The sequence below is a fragment of the Arachis stenosperma genome, chromosome 9 (genome assembly GCF_014773155.1).
Source record: "Arachis stenosperma cultivar V10309 chromosome 9, arast.V10309.gnm1.PFL2, whole genome shotgun sequence".
NCBI lineage: Eukaryota > Viridiplantae > Streptophyta > Magnoliopsida > Fabales > Fabaceae > Arachis > Arachis stenosperma.
In genome coordinates, this window is record NC_080385.1 from 28384835 (window position 1) to 28406782 (window position 21948).

At 33.8% G+C, this 21948-nt stretch overlaps 1 non-coding gene across 1 annotated transcript; it reads left to right on the forward strand.

The window, feature by feature from the left end:
• Positions 1-14082: 14082 nt before the first annotated feature.
• On the forward strand, positions 14083-14186 carry LOC130952828 (small nucleolar RNA R71). Its single transcript, XR_009075004.1, has one exon. It is a non-coding gene; the product is annotated as a small nucleolar RNA R71 (small nucleolar RNA).
• The last annotated feature ends 7762 nt before the right edge of the window (positions 14187-21948 follow it).

Here is a 21948-nt window from a genome sequence, read left to right on the forward strand (position 1 = left end):
TAATATGGTTATGGTGGTGGCATGCATAGAGAAAAAAGAATAATAATATGTAAAGATTAACATGAATGAAGTGCAAAATATGATACATGCATTTCTACCACATTCTTTTAAGGCATGGCAATAAAGAAAACTGATAGATACTTATCATTGAAATGCTTTTGTCTTTATATATAATTACTACACCGTACCGCATAAAATGTTTAATTATTAACGGAAAGTTTAGACACAATGATCAAGACTCACCAGGAGTACTAATAAAAGTGACAACTAATTAATAGAGAGGGTATATTTTGTTGCTTTGGGTTCTCTGTCCCCTGTAGTACATTTTAAATGACTTAGGAGCAGCTAGCTAGCTTTCATAAATTATTATTGTACGTAACCCAGTTCAACTAGATAATTTTCTTTTCATCTATCTATCTAGATATTTATAATAGATATTTAGTGCACAAATTTATTTTAAAAAATATCTTTTATATCATATAATTTATAATATGTTTTTACTATTTTACAGATTCGAATCCAATTTTTTTTATTAAAATATTAGATTTTTATCATCTTAACTGACTTAATATTTGTTATAATTATATAATTAATTTATAAAAAATAAATTAATGCAGGTTGATATTAGAAATAAATATTTAATTAATTGTTGGTAAGAAAGATAAAAGTACAAAGATACATCACCAACCACAAATTTTTCCCTTCTATTTAATGGTATCAAATAAGGGGAAGACACTTTTGAATAGCTTCTCAATTAATTATCCGTTTCACTCTTTTTTAACTCGGGTTTAAGCAGTTTACTTTATAAGGATTTATACTACTACCAACTAACAAAGATAGAGTTAACCAACTTAGATAGGTCCAATAGTTAATTAATTAATTTATTTCAATAAATATTGAGAGTTTAAATTTTATTTTGTATATTATTGGTTAGTTACAAATTCTTAACTAAAACTCCAATCAACGACAAATCAATTATTAACCTATTGGACTAAAAAATTCGAAAAAAAAATTATTAAGCCATTAAAATAAATTATATGAACTTTTTCTTACAAAATAATGATGTGGTTACCGATTAGAAGATAATAATTAAATTATTGACATGTATCAAGTTAAATAATTTAATTAAATATTTTAAATTATTTAACAATTATTAATTATATAAATTTAGATGAGTAATCCCCAAATAGTAACCGCCTATAGACAAATGGCAATGGTGAATAAATAACAAGAAACCTTCAAGGATAGGAAACTCCCAAATAGTAATCCCTGTAGACAAATGAGAATGGTGAATAAATAACAAGAAACCTTAATGGATAGGAAACTATCAAATTATGCAGCCTAGGGACCCTACATGTAATGTTTCACATCTAACAAGACTAACATTATAGTGCTACACAGCATGGGCTACTTTGGTGGTATGTGTCAGCGTGATCTTCAATTTCAGATCCTGAGAGACATTGCCATGAATCAAATACAACGATCACTCGTTAGATTTAGAAATATTTGTATATACTTATCCCAATTATATGTTATCAAAATAATGGTGGTATGTTAAATCGCATGATATTATAATATTTGTGTGACTTTGATTGATAACAATTATAATCTCACATGCCCCAATCTCCTTTCCTTCATTCCATTATTTGTTTTTAAAATTTATCGTCAAAATATCACTATTTTCAAATTAATAATCTATACGTCACTATCAGTATCTAGTTACAACATTTTTGTTATATTTTGAATAAAACACTCAAATTAATCTTGAATGAATTTTAAATCGAACACAAGTCTTTAATAAATTTTTATTCTTTATAAGTTTTTGAGAATTATTCTTATCATTGGACAAATTGATTTTTTCATTGTTTTAAAGAGTAACTAATTTGTCTTATAGCAATATTTTTTTAAAATTTAATTATTTTATAATAAAATTTTTTAAAAACTTATATATTCAATATATATTAAAAATTTAATGAAAAATAGTAAAAAAACCAATGTATCTTACAAAAATAATTCTCTAAAACTTCTAATAAATAAAAATTTGTTAAAGGCAAAGTGCTTCATTTAAATTTCCTTAGATCGAATTTGGGTGTTTTCTCTTTTTTTTTTTGTTGAAACTTTTTTTTTAAAATAAATTAAAAAAACATTATTTTTTTAAAAAATTATTATACTAAAATATATATTTTTTTGAATTTTAGATAAATTCGTTTGGGCAAACTCCATAATATTAATATAATTTGTTGCATTCTCCAGTGAACTTCTATCCGAATTCTTATAAATTAACTTACTGACTCAATTTTTACGCTTCATAAGGGACTTATTTTTTCCTTTATATTGTGGCAAGAAGGTGTGAAAGGAGAATGGGTGAGTACACTCATGGACTGAAGTCTAGAAGGGCGTCTCCTTTTATTCCCATGCAGTGACCCGTTTTCTTTTGGCGTTTCCGAGTCAGCATCGCATACAGAAGAGAATACAATGCTCTTAATTAAACAGGTAACATATACAGTTTAGTGGACTTCTTTTCAAAAATACAAAAATTCATATTTTCTTAAAAATTATTTTTAAATTTTAATTGCATAAAAATTCTATAAAAATTATAGAGTTTGTCTAACTCCGACGAATTTTTTTTAATTTTTTTTTGAAATTCGCATTTTTAATCCATTTTAATCTATTATTATTATCTTCAAATAGTATATAGATCTACAAACAATATATAAGAATTAATAAAAATATATACAGACAATAATCATGGTTTCTTCAAGGATTTTTTTTACTTATAAATTAAAAAAATAAACCATATTTAACAATGACAATTATTATTATCGTCTCTACACAGGTACATCGGAATAAGCCATATTTAACCAGGATTTTTTAATTATAAGCCATATTTTAAAAAAAATTCAAAATAAAATACGACCTATAATTTTTATAGAATTCGTCCGGGTGCGGCGAACTTGCTTTATACAAAAAACAAAATTTGTATTTGTGCAATTAAAGTTTAAAAATGGATTTTTGAAAAAATATGAATTTATTTTTATTTCTGAAAAAAATCCTAGTTAAGTGTGTGTTTGGTTTAATTTTTGTAAATTAAAATTAATTTTAATTTGATTATATTAAAATAATTTTGATTAAAATTGAGTTTGTTTTAATGTGATTTATATTTAGATATTTCAATTTAAAAGTAATTATAATTAATAAAATATTATTTGAATAATAATACCTAAAATTACTTTTAAATATAAAATTAAATTACCAAAAAATAAAAATTAAATTAAAATTTTAATATTATTATTTTAACAATTTTTTATTATAAAATTTTAAATTATAATATATTATTATATAAAATATTGTTTTAAATACTATATGCATATTATAATAAATTACACATAATATTAAATATATATACACATAATTGATAATGTTTAATAATTATAAACTATAAAAATAAAAGGTAAATAAGTTTATAAAATAAAATAAAAATAATAATAAGATGCATAAAATAAAATAAAAATAGAACATAAAGAAGGATAACTAAAAAATAAAATAAAAATAACTTTTTATTTCAAAAAAATAAAAAAAGATAGTTGAAAAATAAAATAAAAATGACCGTATATGTATAAAAAAAATAGTTGAAAGAATAAATTTTATAATTAATTTTTAATAATAAAAATTAAAAATAAAAACTATAAAATGTAATTTCAAGTAAATGTATGTTTGAAGATAAAAATTACGTTAAAAAAATTATCCAAATAAATTTAGTTTAACTTTTAAGACTTTTAAAAGTTTGTTCATATTTCTAAACGCTAAATCAAACATATACTAATAATTTGAAATGGACCATACTTTAATGAAAAATTTTTAGAAACAATAAGATATTGTTATTTTAGCCTCAATTATGCCGTATTCTGTTCAAAATTATTTTATTGATAAGAAAATAACTTCAATGCTACTTTTTGTAATACTACTTATGAGACGAGACACTCTGGTCACAGATTCCAACCTGGAGCAAGAATAAGCAACAAAGCAATAAAGCAAATGAGTGGTTTGTGGGATGCACGTGACACCCATAACGTTCTTTTTTGTTGGTATTCTCATTCTCTCATCATTCTGGGCTTCTGCCCATTCAATCAATACCAATTACCTGATGAAAATGATAATCCTGTAGTCCCAATATAGATACTAAAAATAAAAAGTAAACTATCCTAGAGTTTTGAAAAAGTTGTAAGTTTGCAACATTTTATTGAATTTATAGATCCGTACAAATTAAGTTGTTAGACGTGTTTTAGCATTTTATTTTCAATTTAATTTTAGATTTAATTAGTCTGTTGTTTTTTATAATTTTATTAAATTTATAATTAGATTTATTAAATTTTTTATATAAAAATATTAAAATTAATAAAATATTTTTTCAAAAAATATATAGTTAAAGATCTAATTAAATTTTTAATTATAGATATTTTTAATATCTAAAAAAATATTTAGTTAACTCTAATATTTTTTATATTAAAAAATCTAATTATAAAATTAAAACTAGTATAAGTATCCAATTAAAAAAATATAGAAATTTAATTAAAATTTTTGTAAAATTATAAGAATCAACAAAATAATAAAATCTTAATTTTATTAGAAACTTATAATAAATATAACATTACAATTTTTAGAGACTTAATTTATTTTTTCTCAAAAAACTTATAAAAAAAGTTAAGTGCTTTTTTCGTTCCTAACATCTTAGGTCAAAATCAAAATCATCATCGATTTTTTTGTTATTAAAATCATCCTCAACGTTTAAAAACGCTTAAAAATCATCATTTTTCAAATTTTTGATTAAAATACCCTTTATCACCATCATCCTTCTCCTCACCTTCCTCGCTCCCACCATAAAGACGAAAAAAATATTTTAATTTATTTTTTCTCAAAAAACTTATAAAAACATCATAAAGTTTTCTTAAAAATTTATATATATTTTTTAAAAAATTATAAATTTATCACAATTTTTCAAATAAATACTTATTCATTATACCAAAACATACAAGTTTCCATCACTTTCCTTCTTTTAGCTGACTCACCTTTTCTAGTTAATTTAATGGTAGTTTACTGTTTATGCATCAATTATTTTTAGGAGTTACAATTAATAATTTACTACATTAACATTAAATTGAAAGAACAACATTAAAGAGAAATCCTGATTGTGAATGGGGAGGTTATATAAAAGTTCAGTCCCATTATATGTGGATAAATAAGAGTGATGGGAAGAGAATCAGATTCAACTGACTAGTTTAATCAAATTAAATGAGAATCGATCGGTCTAATTTAAATAAAAAATTGATTGATAATAAATTGGTTAAAAAATTAAAAAATTAATTAATCGGTTGAATCAGTATAATATTTTTATTAGTTAATCAATTTAAAATAATAAAATTTAAAAAATTGTTTGTTCTAAAATATATATATATATATATATATATATATTTTATATATAAACATATTATTTTATTATATTTGATTCGATTCTAATTAAATTTTAATTAAACTTTTAAACCTCTAGTTTTACTGATTTAACGTCATCCTTAACTGAAACACTTAATTGATTTTCAATTATAAGTTTAATAATTATAAATTGATTCACCACTTTAATTTGACTGATAATACAAAAATGATACTAATGTAAAGTAATATTATATTCAACACTTACATAATGATATTGATCCTCTGTTTCTGTGACATGTTCATATTTAAACTCTATTGATCACTTGTTTGTCAATAAAGAGGAATTAAATAAATCAAGGTTTATAGTTGGCATTTATTCTAAGGTTATATAAATTACATTTATAAGAATATTATTATGCTTGAGAATAATATATTCATATATTTTAAGGCATGTATTTGTTTAATATTAAGTCATTTTTGAGAAATTATTTTGAATTTTTTGAGATAAATATAAAAAAAAAGCAATTTTTTTTAATTTAAAATCGATAAAAATGGCTAGATGTTATAAGTAATAAAAGTGGAGCATAATAAAATTTTAAAAAAATTAAAGAATATTATAGAACTTAAATTTGGCCTAGAATTAAGTATGATGCAAATGGTTCTTATCAAGTTAGAAAATTCGTGAAATTACTTGTAAGTTGTCCAACTTGCATAGTCAAAGTTCTAGTCAAAATTTACAACTTGAACATAAGTTAGCTTAGTTGCAATCAGGCACGGACCCATTGTCATGAATGGGGAGGCACTTGCCCAGTGACATTTGATCATTTTAACAAAAAAAATGTATATATATATATATATATATATATGCTCATACTTTAAATTTTAAATGATCCCACTACAAATAAATTAAGCCCAAATATTAAAAGTCTAAGCCTATTTTATCTTTTTATGATTTTAACTATTAGTTAACCTAATTAAATTTAGTCTTCTTCTATTTTTAAATCCTAGCCAGTAACTCATTTATTCTCTTAAACCCTTTTTTTAGTTTCATATTTTCAATCTTCTTTTTCTATTCCTTGTCTAGTGGTCATCTTCTCTTCATTAAAAGATAAATTTTAAATTCTCTATTTTGTTTTGTATAGCTCTCTATGACTCTATGTATCTTTTAATTTCATTGTTTCTCTTTTTGATATTTTCAATTGCAAATTTTAATTCAAACAATTATAATTTAGGTATTAACCTATTTTTTTATTCTCTTCATAAATTTATATATTTTTTTTTATTCTCAATTTAGTGATCCTTATTATTTATTTGTTTATCTTTCATTCTATTCTATTATATGTAATTATATTGCATATAAATTTTTAAAGTGAATTGATCAATTTACTAATTTAGAATATATATATTTCTATTTTTAGAAATAGTAATGGAAAAATATTTCAAAAGAAAGCTACTACTAGAATCTGAAGTCATTTCATTAGTCTCTTCTAATAAAAAGAAGTTCTTAGAATTTAATGTGAAAAGTCTAGTAGTTGATCCTGGACAACGACCCAAAATTTCAAATTATGATTCAAATGACAGAGATGAAGTTAGACGAGCTTATTTGTAAAAAGGTCCTTGTCAACCAAGAGAACATAATTTTCCACAAATATATTTTGGAACTTCTCTCCGTAGATTTAATGCTGATTGGTTTGATGAATTTGGCAATTGGTTGGAATATAGTATTTCAAAAGATGCTGTCTTTTGTCTCTGTTGCTATCTTATGAAACTTGATGGTGCGAGTGGTGATGCTTTTGTAAAAGAGGGCTTTTCAAATTGGAAAAAGAAGGAGCGATTACAAACACATGTTGGAAATCATGATAGTGCTCATAATCAAGCTCGAAGAAAATGCGAAGCACTCATGAAGCAAAAGCAACATATTGAAGTTGTTTTTCAAAAGCATTCAGAACAAGCTAAAAGAGATTATCGAACTCACTTAACAGCAACAATTGAGTGCATTAGGTTCTTATTGCGTCAAGAATTGGCCTTTCGTGGTGATGATGAATCGCACAATTCAAATAATCAAGGTAATTTTTTGGAGTTTCTTGGCTTTCTTGCTCAACATAATACAGAGATTGATCGTGTTTTCAAAAATGCTCGTGGAAACCTTAAACTAGTAGCACCTAAAATTCAAAAAGATATTGTTAGAGCTGCTGCAAGTGAAACTACTAAAGTTATTATTGATGATCTTGGAGATGATTTATTTGCTGTTTTAGTTGATGAAGCTTGAGACATTTTTGTTAAAGAGAAAATGGCTGTTTGTTTGCGGTATGTGAATGACGTGCGAAATTGTGAACTATATTTTTTCACAACTCTCATAATCCCTGGTAATGGCTCCAAAAACTTGGTGCGCCTAATACCATGGCATTACACAACTTCGCACGACTAACCAGCAAGTGCACTGGGTCGTCCAAGTAATAAACCTTACGTGAGTAAGGGTCGATCCCACGGAGATTGTTAGTATTGAAGCAAGCTATGGTCATCTTGTAAATCTTAGTCAGGCAAACTCAGATATATATGGTGATGAACGAAAATAATATAGAAGATAAAGATAGTGATACTTATGTATATCATTGGTGTAAGAGCTTCAGACAAGTGTATGAAGATGCCTTCCCTTCCGTCTCTCTGCTTTCCTACAGTCTTCATCCAATCCTTTCTTACTCCTTTCCATGGCAAGCTCGTATAGGGTCTCACTGTTGTCAGCAGCTACCTCCCATCCGCGCAGTGAAAGCTAATGCACACACTCTGTCACAGTGCTGCCAATCACCGGTTTGGTTCCCTCCCCTACCGGAATAGAATAACTCTTTTGCGTCTGTCACTAACGCCCAGTAGGTTACAGGTTTGAAGCACGTCACAGTCATTCAGTCATTGAATCCTACTCAGAATACCACAGACAAGGTTAGACCTTCCGGATTCTCTTGAATGCTGCCATCAGTTCTTGCCTATACCACGAAGACTCTGATCTCACGGAATGGCTGGCTCGTTTGTCAGGCGAGCACTCGGTTGTCAGGCGATCAACCATGCATCGTGCAATCAGAAATCCAAGAGATATTCACTAAGCCTCGGATGCGTGTAGAACAGGAATGGTTGTCAGTCACCTTGTTCATGAGTGAGAATGGTGATGGGCGTCAATCATCACCTTCATCATGTTGAAGAACAAGTGATATCTTGGATAAAGAACAAGTGGAATTTGAATGGAAGAACAATAGTAATTGCATTAATACTCGAGGTACAGCAGAGCTCCACACCCTTAATCTATGGTGTGTAGAAACTCCACCGTTGAAAATACATAAGAACAAGGTCTAGGCATGGCCGAATGGCCAGCCTCCCAAAGGTCTAAGATAGCATAAAACAAAGATTGCTACCCAAGAGTCTGCTAAAAGCTCTCTAATACAATAGTAAAAGGTCCTACTTATAGAAAACTAGTACATAAGTGAGTAAATGACATAAAAATCCACTTCCGGGCCCACTTGGTGTGTGCTTGGGCTGAGCAATGAAGAAATTTCGTGTAGAGACTCTCCTTGGAGTTAAACGCCAGCTTTAGTGCCAGTTTGGACGTTTAACTCCCAATTAGGTGCCAGTTCCGGCGTTTAACGCTGGAATTCCTTGAGGTGACTTTGAACGCCGGTTTGGGCCATCAAATCTTGGGCAAAGTATGGACTATTATATATTGCTGGAAAGCCCAGGATGTCTACTTTCCAACGCCGTTGAGAGCGCGCCAATTGGGCTTCTGTAGCTCCAGAAAATCCACTTCGAGTGCAGGGAGGTCAGAATCCAACAGCATCTGCAGTCCTTTTGAGTCTCAGAATCAGATTTTTGCTCAGGTCCCTCAATTTCAGCCAGAAAATACCTGAAATCACAGAAAAACACACAAACTCATAGTAAAGTCCAGAAAAGTGAATTTTAATTAAAAACTAATAAAAATATACTAAAAACTAACTATATCATACTAAAAACATACTAAAAACAATGCCAAAAAGTATACAAATTATCCGCTCATCACAACACCAAACTTAAATTGTTGCTTGTCCCCAAGCAACTGAAGATCAAATAAGATAAAAAGAAGAGAATATGCAATGAATTCCAAAAACATCTATGAAGATCAGTATTAACTAGATGAGCGGGGCTTTTATCTTTTTGCCTCTGAATAGTTTTGGCATCTCACTCTATCCCTTGTAATCCAGAATGGTTGGCTTCTTTGGGAACTTAGAATCCAGATAGTGTTAATGATTCTCTTAGTAAAGTATGATGATTCTTGAACACAGCTACTTATTGAGTCTTGGCTGTGGCCCAAAGCACTCTGTCTTCCAGTATTACCACCGGATACATACATGCCACAGACACATAATTGGGTGAACCTTTTCAGATTGTGACTCAGCTTTGCTAAAGTCCCCAATTAGAGGTGTCCAGGGTTCTTAAGCACACTCTTATTTGCCTTGGATCACAACTTTATTCTTTCTTCCCTTTTTTTTTTTCGAAATATTTTTTTTTTTTCGTTTGCTTCTCTCTTTTTTTTTTTTTTTTTTTTGGTATTCACTGCTTTTTCTTGCTTCAAGAATCATTTTATTGATTTTTCAGATCCTCAGTAACATGTCTCCTTTTTCATCATTCTTTCAAGAGCCAACATTCATGAACCACAAATTCAAAAGACATATGCACTGTTCAAGCATACATTCAGAGAACAAAAGTGTTGCCACCACATCAAACTAATTAAACTATTATAAAATTCAGAATTCATGCAATTCTTTCCTTTTCAATTAAGCACATTTTTATTAAAGAAAGGTGATGGATTCATAGGACATTCATAACTTTAAGGCATAGACACTAAGACACTAATGATCACAAGACATAAACATGAGTAACATAAAGCATAAAAAATTCGAAAAACAGAAGAATAGAGAACAAGGAAATTAAAGAACGGGTCCACCTTAGTGATGGCGGCTCTTTCTTGCTCTTGAAGATCCTATGGAGTGCTTGAGCTCCTCAATGTCTCTTCCTTGTCTTTGTTGCTCCTCCCTCATGATTCTTTGATCTTCTCTAATTTCATGAAGGATGATGGAGTGTTCTTGATGCTCCACCCTCAGTTGTCCCATGTTGGAACTTAATTCTCCTAAGGAGGTGTTTAGTTGCTCCCACTAGTTTTGTGGAGGAAAATTCATTCCTTGAGGAATCTCAGGGATCTCATGATGAGTGAGATCTCTTGTGTACTCCATCCTTTTCTTAGTGATGGGCTTGTCCTCATCAATGGGAATGTCTCCCTCTATGTCAACTCCAACTGAATAACAGAGGTGACAAATGAGATGAGGAAAGGCTAACCTTGCCAAGGTGGAGGTCTTGTCCGCCACCTTATAGAGTTCTTGGGCTATAACCTCATGAACCTCTATTTCTTCTCCAACCATGATACTATGGATCATGATGGCCCGGTCTATGGTAACTTCGGACCGGTTGCTAGTGGGGATGATTGAGCGTTGTATGAACTCTAACCATCCTCTAGCCACGGGCTTGAGGTCATGCCTTCTCAATTGAACCGGCTTTCCTCTTGAGTCTTGCCTCCATTGTGCGCCCTCTTCACATATGACTGTGAGGACTTGGTCCAACCTTTGATCAAAGTTGACCCTTCTAGTGTAAGGATGCTCATCTCCTTGCATCATAGGCAAGTTGAACGCCACCCTCACACTCTCCGGACTAAAATCCAAGTATTTCCCCGAACCATAGTGAGATAATTCTTTGGATTCGGGTTCACACTTTGGTCATGGTTCTTGGTGATCCATGCATTGGCATAAAATTCTTGAACCATCAAGATTCCGACTTGTTGAATGGGGTTGGTAAGTACTTCCCAACCTCTTCTTCGGATCTCATGGCGGATCTCCGGATATTCACCCTTTTTGAGTGAAAAGGGGACTTCGGGGATCACCTTCTTCAAGGCCACAACTTCATAGAAGTGGTCTTGATGCACCCTTGAGAGGAATCTATCCATCTCCCATGACTCGGAGGTGGAAGCTTTTGCCTTCCCTTTCCTCTTTCTAGAGGTTTCTCCGGCCTTGGATGCCATAAATGGTTATGGAAAAATGAAAAAGCAACGCTTTTACCACACCAAACTTAAAATGTTTGCTCGTCCTCGAGCAAAAGAAGAAAGAAGAGAGTAGAAGAAGAAGAAATGAGGAAGAGGGGAGGTGGTAGTGTATTCGGCCAAAGAGGGGGAAGAAAGGGTGTTTATGTTGTGTGAAAATGAAGAGTTGAAGAAGGGTATATATAGGAGAGAGGGGTGAGAAGGTTCGGCCATAATGGGTGGGTTTGGGAGGGAAAGTGGTTTGAATTTGAAGGGTGAGGTTGGTGGGGTTTTATGAAGGATGGATGTGAGTGGTGAAGAGAAAGATGGGATTTGATAGGTGAAGGGTTTTTGGGGAAGAGGTATTGAGGTGATTGGTGAATGGGGGAAGAAGAGAGAGAGTGATGGTAGGGTCCTGTGGGGTCCACAGATCCTGTAGTGTCAAGGAAAGTCATCCCTGCACCAAAAGTTGCTCAAAATCACGTTTTGAGGCATTTCTGGCGTTAAACGCCGGGCTGGTGCCCATTCCTGGCGTTTAACGCCAGGTTCTTGCCCTTTACTGGCGTTTAACGCCAGTCTGGTGCCCCTTTTTGGCGTTAAACGCCCAGAAGGGTGCCAGACTGGGCGTTAAACGCCCAACAGCAAGGCTTACTGGCGTTTGAACGCCAGCAGCTTCTTCCTCCAGGGTGTGCTGTTTTTCTTCCTGTTTTCATTCTGTTTTTGCTTTTTTCATTATTTTTGTGACTTCTTATGATCATCAACCTACAAAAAAGATAAAATAACAAAAGAAAATAATTAATTATAAAACATTGGGTTGCCTCCCAACAAGCGCTTCTTTAGTGTCATTAGCTTGACAGAGGACTCCCATGGAGCCTCAGAAACACTCAGAACCTTGTTGAAACCTCCCAACACCAAACTTAGAGTTTGAATGTGGGGTTTCAACACCAAACTTAGAGTTTGGTTGTGGCCTCCCAACACCAAACTTAGAGTTTGACTGTGGGGGCTCTGCTTGGCTCTGTTTTGAGAGAAGCTCTTCATGATTCTTCTCCATGATGATAGAGGGATATCCTTGGGCCTTAAACACCATGGATTCTTCATTCACTTGAATGATCAACTCTCCTCTATCAACATCAATCACAGCCTTTGCTGTGGCTAGGAATGGTCTGCCAAGGATGATGGATTCATCCATGCACTTCCCAGTCTCTAGGACTATGAAGTCAGTAGGAATGTAATGGTCTTCAATCTTCACCAAAACATTCTCTACAAGTCCATGAGCTTGTTTTCTTGAATTGTCTGCCATCTCTAATGAGATTCTTGCAGCTTGCACCTCAATGATCCCTAATTTCTCCATTACAGAGAGGGGCATGAGGTTCACACTTGACCCTAAGTCACACAAGGCCTTCTTGAAGGTCATGGTGCCTATGGTACAAGGTATAGAAAACTTCCCAGGATCCTGCCTCTTTTGAGGCAGTTTCTGCCTAGACAAGTCATCCAGTTCTTTGGTGAGCAAGGGAGGTTCATCTTCCCAAGTCTCATTTCCAAATAACTTGTCATTTAGCTTCATGATTGCTCCAAGGTATTTAGCAACTTGCTCCTCAGTGACATACTCATCCTCTTCAGAGGAAGAATACTCATCAGAGCTCATGAATGGCAGAAGTAAGTCCAATGGAATCTCTATAGTCTCAATTTGAGCCTCAGATTTCCATTGTTCCTCATTGAGGAACTCAGAGGAGGGTGGTACACGCCCACTGAGGTCTTCCTCAGTGGCGTCCACCTCCTTTCTTTCCTCCCAGAATTCGGCCATGTTAATGGCCTTGCACTCTCCCTTTGGATTTTCTTCTGTATTACTTGGAAGAGTACTAGGAGGGAGTTCAGTAATTTTCTTGCTCAGCTGACCCACTTGTCCTTCCAGATTTCTGATAGAGGACCTTGTTTCATTCATGAAACTTTGAGTGGTCTTTATTAGATCAGAGACCATTGTTGCTAAGTCAGAAGTATTCTGCTTAGAACTCTCTGTCTGTTGCTGAGAAGATGATGGAAAAGGCTTGTTGTTACCAGGCCTGTTTCTTCCACCATTATTGTTATTGAAACCTTGTTGAGGTCTCTCTTGATTCTTCCATGAGAAATTTGGGTGATTTCTCCATGAAGAATTGTAGGTGTTTCCATAGGGTTCTCCTAGGTAATTCACCTCTTCCATTGAAGGGTTCTCAGGATCATAAGCTTCTTCCTCAGATGAAGCATCCTTAGTACTGTTTGGTGCATTTTGCATTCCAGACAGACTTTGAGAAATCAAATTGACTTGTTGAGTCAATATTTTATTCTGAGCCAGTATGGCATTCAGAGTGTCAATCTCAAGAACTCCTTTCTTCTGACTAGTCCCATTGTTCACAGGATTCCTTTCAGAAGTGTACATGAATTGGTTATTTGCAACCATTTCAATTAGTTCCTGAGCCTCTGTAGGCGTCTTCTTCAGATGAAGAGATCCTCCTGCAGAGCTATCCAAGGACATCTTAGATAGTTCAGAGAGACCATCATAGAAAATACCTATGATGCTCCATTCAGAAAGCATGTCAGATGGACATCTTCTGATTAATTGTTTGTATCTTTCCCAAGCTTCATAGAGGGATTCTCCATCCTTCTGTCTGAAGGTTTGGACTTCCACTCTAAGCTTGCTCCATCTTTGTGGTGGAAAGAACTTTGCCAAGAAGGCATTGACTAGCTTTTCCCAAGAGTCCAGGCTTTCCTTAGGTTGAGAATCCAACCATATTCTAGCTCTGTCTCTTACAGCAAAAGGGAATAGCATCAGCCTATAGACCTCAGGGTTAACCCCATTAGTCTTGACTGTGTCACAGATTTGCAAGAATTCAGCTAAAAACTGATGAGGATCTTCCATTGGAAGTCCATGGAACTTGCAATTCTGTTGCATTAGAGAAACTAATTGAGGCTTAAGCTCAAAGTTGTTTGCTCCAATGGCAGGGATAGAGATGCTTCTCCCATAGAAATCAGGAGTAGGTGCAGTAAAGTCACCCAGCACCTTCCTTGCATTGTTGGCATTGTTGTTGTTTTCGGCTGCCATGTCTTCTTCCTTGAAGAATTCGGTCAAGTCCTCTAGAGAGAGTTATGTTTTGGCCTCTCTTAGCTTTCGCTTCAAGGTTCTCTCAGGTTCAGGGTTAGCTTCAACAAGAATGCCTTTGTCTCTGCTTCTGCTCATAAGAAAGAGAAAAAGAAGAAGAGAATGTGGAATCCTCTATGTCACAGTATAGAGATTCCTTGAAATGTCAGAGGAAAAGAGAAATAGAAAGAAGAAGGAGAGGGAGAATTCGAACTTTAATTAGATAAGGTTCGAATTGTGCATTTAGAAGGAGTGGTACTCCATAAATAGAAGGATGTGGGAAGGAGGGAAGAGAATTTTCGAAAATTCAATCAAGAGATTTTGAAAATATTTTGAAAATTTGATTGATAATTTTCGAAAATTCAAAGTGAGAAAGAAATCAAGTGATTTTTGAAAAAAAAGATTTTAAAATTAGAAATTAAAAAGATTTGATTGAAAACTATTTTGAAAAAGATGTGGTTAAAAAGTTTTAATTGAACAGTTATGGTTTTAAAAAGATATGATTGAAAAGATATGATTTGAAAACAATTTTAAAAGATATGAATTGAAAACAATTTGAAAAGATATGAATTGAAAATAATTTGAAAAGATTTGATTTTGAAAACTAATGACTTGCCTAACAAGAAAAGATATGATTCAAACATTAAACCTTTCTCAACAGAAAAGGCAACAAATGTTCAATCAAATCATTAATTGTTAGTAAGTATCTTTGAAAAAGGAGAGAAATTGATTTTGAAAACATTTGATTGAAAAGATATGATTTGAAAAAGATTTGGTTTTGAAAAACTTTGAAAACTTGGAAAAAAATTGATTTTGAAAACAAAATCTTCCCCCTGGCACCATCCTGGCGTTAAACGCCCAGAATGGTATACATTCTAGCGTTTAACGCCCAAAATGCTACCTTTTTGGGCGTTAAACGCCCAACCAGGTACCCTGGCTGGCGTTTAAACGCCAGTCTGCCTTCTTCACTGGGCATTTTTGAATGCTCAGCTTTTTCTGTATAATTCCTCTGCAGTATGTTCTAAATCTTCAATTCTTTGTATCATTGACTTGAAAAGACACAAATTAAAAATATTTTTGGATTTTTAATAATCAAAATGCAACAAGAATCAAATAACAATGCATGCAAGACACCAAACTTATCAGTTTGTGTACTACTGACACTAACAATATGAGAATGCATATGAGACACAAAAAGTACTTCAAGTCAATAGAATTCAAAGACTAGAACACAAAATATATGCATGGATTCGAAAAATATAACAAAAACATGCATTTGACACCAAACTTAAGATGAGACTCTAGACTCAAACAAGAAATATTTTTGGATTTTTATGATTTTGCAAATTTTTTTGTATTTTTTCGAAAATTAAGTGGAAAAAGGTATCAAAATTCTTAATGAGAATTCCAGGAATCAGTGCAATGCTAGTCTAAGGCTCCGGTCCAGGAATTAGACATGGCTTCACAGCCAGCCAAGCTTTCAAGGAAAGCTTCGGTCCAAAACACTAGACATGACCAAAGGTCAGCCAAGCCTTAGCAAATCACTGCTCCAAAAGCAAGATTGATATGAAATCAACAAGCTCTTGTGGTGATAAGTTGAAACCTCGGTCCAATCAGATTAGACATGGCTTCTCAGCCAGCCAGATTTCAACAAATCATCATGAAACTCTAGAATTCACCTTCAAGAATTTCGAAAAAAAATACCTAATCTAAGCAACAAGATGAACCGTCAGTTGTCCAGCCTAAACAATCCCGGGCAATAACACCAAAAATTTGATGTTGTTGCCGGATCTTGGCTCTGATGTTACCAAAAGCTTGCTCAAAACATGAACAATCCCCGGCAACGGCGCCAAAAACTTGGTGCTGTTGCCGGATTTTGGCACTGATGTTACCGGACAAAGAGCTTGCTCAAAACATGAACAATCCCCGGCAACGGCGCCAAAAACTTGACGTTGTTGCCGGATTTTGGCACTGATGTTACCGGACAAAGAGCTTGCTCAAAACATGAACAATCCCCGGCAACGGCGCCAAAAACTTGACGTGCGAAATTGTGAACTATACTTTTTCACAACTCTCATAATCCCTGGTAATGGCTCCAAAAACTTGGTGCGCCTAATACCATGGCATTACACAACTTCGCACGACTAACCAGCAAGTGCACTGGGTCGTCCAAGTAATAAACCTTACGTGAGTAAGGGTCGATCCCACGGAGATTGTTAGTATTGAAGCAAGCTATGGTCATCTTGTAAATCTTAGTCAGGCAAACTCAGATATATATGGTGATGAACGAAAATAATATAGAAGATAAAGATAGTGATACTTATGTATATCATTGGTGTAAGAGCTTCAGACAAGTGTATGAAGATGCCTTCCCTTCCGTCTCTCTGCTTTCCTACAGTCTTCATCCAATCCTTTCTTACTCCTTTCCATGGCAAGCTCGTATAGGGTCTCACTGTTGTCAGCAGCTACCTCCCATCCACGCAGTGAAAGCTAATGCACACACTCTGTCACAGTGCTGCCAATCACCGGTTTGGTTCCCTCCCCTACCGGAATAGAATAACTCTTTTGCGTCTGTCACTAACGCCCAGTAGGTTACAGGTTTGAAGCACGTCACAGTCATTCAGTCATTGAATCCTACTCAGAATACCACAGACAAGGTTAGACCTTCCGGATTCTCTTGAATGCTGCCATCAGTTCTTGCCTATACCACGAAGACTCTGATCTCACGGAATGGCTGGCTCGTTTGTCAGGCGAGCACTCGGTTGTCAGGCGATCAACCATGCATCGTGCAATCAGAAATCCAAGAGATATTCACTAAGCCTCGGATGCGTGTAGAACAGGAATGGTTGTCAGTCACCTTGTTCATGAGTGAGAATGGTGATGGGCGTCAATCATCACCTTCATCATGTTGAAGAACAAGTGATATCTTGGATAAAGAACAAGTGGAATTTGAATGGAAGAACAATAGTAATTGCATTAATACTCGAGGTACAGCAGAGCTCCACACCCTTAATCTATGGTGTGTAGAAACTCCACCGTTGAAAATACATAAGAACAAGGTCTAGGCATGGCCGAATGGCCAGCCTCCCAAAGGTCTAAGATAGCATAAAACAAAGATTGCTACCCAAGAGTCTGCTAAAAGCTCTCTAATACAATAGTAAAAGGTCCTACTTATAGAAAACTAGTACATAAGTGAGTAAATGACATAAAAATCCACTTCCGGGCCCACTTGGTGTGTGCTTGGGCTGAGCAATGAAGAAATTTCGTGTAGAGACTCTCCTTGGAGTTAAACGCCAGCTTTAGCGCCAGTTTGGGCGTTTAACTCCCAATTAGGTGCCAGTTCCGGCGTTTAACGCTGGAATTCCTTGAGGTGACTTTGAACGCCGGTTTGGGCCATCAAATCTTGGGCAAAGTATGGACTATTATATATTGCTGGAAAGCCCAGGATGTCTACTTTCCAACGCCGTTGAGAGCGCGCCAATTGGGCTTCTGTAGCTCCAGAAAATCCACTTCGAGTGCAGGGAGGTCAGAATCCAACAGCATCTGCAGTCCTTTTGAGTCTCAGAATCAGATTTTTGCTCAGGTCCCTCAATTTCAGCCAGAAAATACCTGAAATCACAGAAAAACACACAAACTCATAGTAAAGTCCAGAAAAGTGAATTTTAATTAAAAACTAATAAAAATATACTAAAAACTAACTATATCATACTAAAAACATACTAAAAACAATGCCAAAAAGTATACAAATTATCCGCTCATCAGTGAACAAAGAAGGGATTGTAATGGAGCGATTTCTTGGCCTTGTCCATATTTCTAGCACAAATGCATTGTCGTTAAAAGTAGTTTTGGAATCTTTATTAGCAAAGCATAATTTAAGTTTAGCAAGAATATGTAGACAAGGTTATGATGGAGCTACTAATATGTAGGGAGAATTTAATGGCTTAAAAAGTTTGATCTTGAAAGAAAATGCTTGTGCTTTTTATGTTCATTGTTTTGCTCACCAACTTCAATTAGCACTTGTGGTTGTTGTAAAGAAACAGGTCGAAATTGCACTACTTTTTAATTTGCTTGCTAGTTTGTGCAATATTGTTGGAGCTTCTTGTAAACGTAAATACATGCTTTGTGAAAGTCAAATGCAAAAGACAATTGTTGCATTACAAAATGGAGATGTTTCTAGTGGGCATGGCTTAAATCAAAAAACAACATTGAAAAGAGCAGGTGATACTCGATGGAGCTCACATTATGGTACAATACTTAGCTTAATTTCTATTTTTTTCTTCCGTGGTAGAAGTTCTTGAAGTCATTGAGGAAGATGGAAATAATCTTGAACAAAGAGCTGAAGCATGCCAATTATTGAATCATATTCAATCTTTTGAATTTGTATTCAATTTACATTTGATGAAAAGTATATTAGGAGTTACTAATGAGTTGTCTTAAGCTCTACAAAGAAGTGATCAAGACATTATAAATACTATGACATTGGTTAAAGTGTCCAAGCAACGATTGCAAAGTATAAGAGATGATGGTTGGTCCTCTTTGCTCAATGAAGTTTCACTATTTTGTGATAGTCACAATATTCTTGCTCCAAATATGAATGATATATTTGTAACACAAGGAAGATCAAGGCGCAAAATTCAAAAGGTCTCAAACTTGCATCATTTTCAAGTTGAATTATTTTATCAAGTGATTGATAGACAACTTCAAGAGCTTAACAATCGTTTTACATAGGTAAATACCGAGTTACTTCTTTGTATAGCTTGTCTGAATCCAAGTGACTCGTTTTTTGCATTTGATAAGGAGAAGTTGCTTCGTTTAGTTGAATTTTATCCACATGAATTCTCTTCTACTCAACTTTTGGCACTTGATAGTCAACTTGAGAATTTTATATTGGATATGCGTCTTGATGATCAATTCTCAAATATAAATGAAATCAGTGGATTATCTCAAAAGTTAGTTGAGACAAAAAAGTATATTGTTTATCCATTGGTATTTCTTCTGTTGAAATTAGCTTTGATTCTACCTGTGGCAACGACATTAGTTGAAAGAACATTTTCTGCTATGAATATCATAAAGAGTCGACTTCGTAATCGAATGGGAGATAAGTGGTTAAATGATTGTTTAGTTACATATATAGAAAGAGATACATTCAATCAAGTTGATAATGAAACAATTATTCAACATTTTCAAAATATGAAAACAAGAAGAGAAGAATCTTCAAGATTTGAAGCGAAGAAAGTTAGCAACTAATGTAATTTTTGGTTTTTTTTATTCGAATAATTAATGTGCACTTTTATATTTTTAAATTTAAATTAATATATATTTTAGTAGTAACGTGTATTATTTTTGCCCCCCCAACATAAATTTTCTGGGTCCGTCACTGGTTGCAATCTTTGACTTGGTCAAAGAATGAGTTGTTACATAAGTTGATATTTATCAATTTGTCATGCAACTTGATAAAGATGAATGTGAAAGAAAACTCTAGTACACTGATGAGCGGATAATTTATACGCTTTTTGGCATTATTTTTAGGTAGTTTTTAGTAAGTTCAAGCTACTTTTAGGGATGTTTTCATTAGTTTTTATGTTAAATTTACATTTTTGGACTTTACTATGAGTTTGTGTATTTTTCTGTGAATTCAGGTAATTTCTGGCTGAAATTGAGGGACTTGAGCAAAACTCTGATAAGAGGCTGACAAATGACTGCTGATGTTGTTGGAATCTGACCTCTCTGCACTCGAAATGGATTTTCTGGAGCTACAAAACTCCAAATGGTGCGCTCTTAATGGCGTTGGAAAGTAGACATCCAGAGCTTTCCAGCAATATATAATAGTGCATACTTTATTCGGAAATTGACGCCGTAAACTGGCGCACAACGCCAGTTCCATGTTGTTGTCTAGACTAAAACGCCAGAAACACGTCACGACCCGGAGTTGAACGCCCAAAACACGTTACAACTTGGCGTTCAACTCCAAAAGAAGCCTTAGCTCGTGGATAGATCAAGCTCAGCCCAAACACACACCAAGTGGGCCCCGGAAGTGGATTTATGCATCAATTACTTACTCCTGTAAACCCTAGTAGCTAGTCTAGTATAAATAGGATAATTTACTATTGTATTAGACATCTTTTGGTCTCAGTTTTATTTTATTATTCATCTGAGGAGACTATTGATCACGTTTTGGGGGTGGGGGTGGGGGCTGGCCATTCGGCCATGCCTGAACCTTTCACTTATGTATTTTCAACGGTGGAGTTTCTACATACCATAGATTAAGGGTGCGGAGCTCTGCTGTACCTCAAGTTTCAATGCAATTACTATTATTTTCTATCCAATTCGATTTATTCCTATTCTAAGATATTCGTTGCACTTCAACTTGATAAATGTGATGATCCGTGACACTCATCATCATTCTCACCTATGAACGCGCGTGATTGACAACCACTTCCGTTCTACCTTAGACCGGGCGCATATCTCTTGGATTCCTTAATCAAAATTTTCGTGGTATAAGCTAGAATTGATGGTGGCATTCATGAGAATCCGAAAAGTCTAAACCTTGTCTATGGTATTCCGAGTAGGATTCTGGGATTGAATGACTGTGACGAGCTTTAAACTCCTGAAGGCTGGGCGTTAGTGACAGACGCAAAAAAATCAAGGGATTCTATTCCAACATGATTGAGAACCGACAGATGATTAGCCGTGCTGTGACAGAGCATTTGGACCTTTTTCACTGAGAGGATGGGATGTAGCCATTGACAACGGTGATGCCTTACATACAGCTTGCCATGGAAAGGAGTAAGAAGGATTGGATGAAGCAGTAGGAAAGCAGAGATTCAGGAGGAGCACAGCATCTCCATACACCTATCTGAAATTTCCACCATGGAAATACATGAGTAACTTTATCTTTATTTTATGTTTATTTACTATTATTTGATTTTCCAAATTCCATAATTTATTTAAATCTGCCTAACTGAGATTTACAAGATGACCATAACTTGCTTCATACCAACAATCTCTGTGGAATCGACCCTTACTCACGTAAGGTTTATTACTTGGACGACCCAGTACACTTGCTGGTTAGTTGAACGAAGTTGTGTCCACACATAGCAAAGAGCCATTATCATGAAATAAATTCCATACAAAAACAAAGAGTACAACATTGATGATCACAATTTCGTCCACCAAGTTTTTGGCGCCGTTGTCGGGGATTGTTCGAGTTTGGACAACTAACGGTTCATCTTGTTGCTCAGATTAGGTAATTTTCTTTTATTTTCTTTTAAAAAAAAGTTTTCAAAAATCTTTCAAAAATTTTTTTTCTTTATTTTTCGTT